Source organism: Bombina bombina, chromosome 10 (assembly GCF_027579735.1).
Source record: "Bombina bombina isolate aBomBom1 chromosome 10, aBomBom1.pri, whole genome shotgun sequence".
Classification (NCBI taxonomy): Eukaryota; Metazoa; Chordata; class Amphibia; order Anura; family Bombinatoridae; genus Bombina; species Bombina bombina.
Genome location: NC_069508.1, coordinates 43,339,539 through 43,342,046, shown reverse-complemented (window position 1 = coordinate 43,342,046; position 2,508 = coordinate 43,339,539). Strand labels below are relative to the sequence as shown.

The window sequence follows — 2,508 nt, the reverse complement described above, 5'->3', positions numbered from 1 at the left end:
CGCGTTACAGAGCCCAAAAGGCATGACGACATATTCGAACAAACCGTATCGGGTTCGAAAAGCCGTCAGCCACTCATCGCCAGCTCTTATACGGATGAGGTTATAGGCACCCCTCAAATCCAGTTTGGTAAAGAATTTTGCGCCCTCTAACCTCTCTATTAACTCAGGAATAAGGGGTAAGGGGTAACGGTTTTTTATAGTAACCTTGTTAAGTTGACGATAATCGATAATGGGTCTAAGAGTACCATCCTTATTTTTCACGAAGAAAATTCCTGCACTAGCTGGAGAGGTAGAGGGGCGAATAAAACCCTTTTTAAGGTTTTCGTCTAGGTAAGTCTTTAAATGTAAGAGTTCTGGATTGGATAGAGGATAGATATGCCCTGTAGGGATTTCAGACCCTGGAATGATCTCTATAGGGCAATCATATTTTCTATGGGGTGGTAAATTTTCAGACTCTGCCTTACTGAAAACATCTGCAAAGTCCTGGTAAACTGCAGGGATCTGAGGATCCTCAGGAAGTGCAGATGTATGAAGAACAGTTGCAGGGAAACAAGTAGACAGACAAAACTTTGAATTGAAATCAAGGGTAAGTGAGTTCCAATCTATTTGGGGGTTATGAGTACAAAGCCAATTTATACCTAAAACAATAGGTGCAATAGGAGAGGGAATGATATCAAAAGTAAAATATTCCCTATGATGGCTGGTGGAGGTGATAAGTAAAGGGATAGTCTGATATTCGACGGGACCAGTGGGGATAGGAGTACCGTCAATACCTCTTAATAAGACAGGAGTCTTCTTTTTGACTACAGGTATTTTATTTTTTTGAGTAAATACACTATCAATATAGGAAGCTGTTGCTCCCGAATCAATGATCGCGGTAGCGTTGACCCGATGGGAGTCCCACTGCAAGAGAAGAGACAAGTGTAAGTATGGATCAGGTAAGAGCTGAGTGGTACAACAAAAAGGTTGAATGATAGTCTTACCCTTGTTCTGTTTCTGCAAGGATGGGCAATCTCTAACAGTGTGACTGTCGCAGGCACAATATAAACATAAGTTGTTAGCCCTACGCCTGATCTTCTCCTCGGAGGAAAGGGGGCCTTTAATGAAACCTATATCCATAGGTTCGGAAGAAGATTTACTCACAGCAGGTATGTTTTGTTTTTTAGGATAGCTATCATGGTAGGAGCGTTCCTGTTGTCTCTCTCTAAGACGCCTGTCGATGGTAATACTGAGAGACATCAATTCTTCTAGGGTTTGGGGTAAGTCAGTGCGAGAGAGCTCATCTTTTATGCCATCTGATAGGCCCAACCTAAACTGATTTCTCAGAGACAGGTTGTTCCACTGTGAGTCTTTGGCCCATTTTTTAAAGTCTGTAATATAGTCTTCGACTATTCTTTTCTTCTGTTTTAAGTTTCTCATAGCGTTTTCTGCGGTGAGCTGTTTGTATGGATCTTCGTATAGGGTACCCATGGCAGTAAAGAAATTTTCTAATGAATTAAGAATCTCATCGTTACTTTCAAAATAGGAGTTAGCCCAGGTGCGTGGCTCACCCCTCAAATAGGAAATAACAGTTAATACTCTAGCTCTATCATTTGGATAGGTATGAGGTTTCAAAGAAAACATGAGCAAACAGGCATTCTTAAAATCCCTATATTGAGAGCGATCACCATTAAATTTCTCTGGAGTACTAACCTGGGGCTCCAGTAAGGGGACCCTTTTATCCACAACATCCCGGATGTAAGTTTTCATAGTATCATTCTCCACTTTGAGGGTATTCAAGGCCTCTGTAAGCAGATCAACCCTCTGAGTGAGGTTCTGAATATGTGTATTCATCCCAGCTGGGTCCATGTTAGTAGGCTTAGTATTATGTCAAGAGTATGTCAAGGGAACTGAAATTTAAAGAGCTTGAATAAGAATGTAACATCAGGTGCTTTAGAACCACAACTGCTAGGATATGACACTATTAAATAGGGTGTATTGTATTAGTGAATAGTATGGGATACACATGGTGATCCTGCGCAACAATGTATTACTCAGTAATCACACAATACAATTTAATATACAGGTGCAGTTTCCCACATATCCCCTATGGCTGCCACATGTGTCAGGGTTGACACTGTGGAAGGAAAAAATAAAGCAGCAGGGGTAGTTGAAAACAATCCTGATATAAGAGTTGTATGCAGTTTAAAGTTTATAATATTCAGACTCTTGCAAGAGAAAACAAAATATGGCTGCCACACACTGAGAAAAACTTATGGAAGTGAGAGGATCAGAACAAATACAAATAATATTGGCACTCATATAAGTTTAGATTTCTTTTTAGGAGAGTAAGGCAAAGATACAATGTTCTGCGGTAGCTCAGAGGATCAAACTAGAGCAGTGCTTACCAAGCAGGAGCGCGAAGCAAAACTCGCCACAAGCTGAGGAAGTGAGCAGAGAATAGGAGCTGCTGCTATCAGCGGTAATGTGAAGCTGGCGGATGACGTCACCGCGTTCCCGTAGAACACT

The 2,508-nt window shown here is 41.3% G+C and overlaps 1 long non-coding RNA gene across 1 annotated transcript; it reads right to left on the bottom strand.

Annotated features, from left to right (window-relative positions):
• Nucleotides 1–793: 793 nt before the first annotated feature.
• On the bottom strand, nt 794–1,143 carry LOC128641136 (uncharacterized). The gene is made up of 2 exons (XR_008399442.1): nt 984–1,143; nt 794–903 (listed from the first exon to the last, which is right to left on the bottom strand). It is a non-coding gene; the product is annotated as an uncharacterized LOC128641136 (long non-coding RNA).
• Between the last annotated feature and the right edge of the window lie 1,365 nt (nt 1,144–2,508).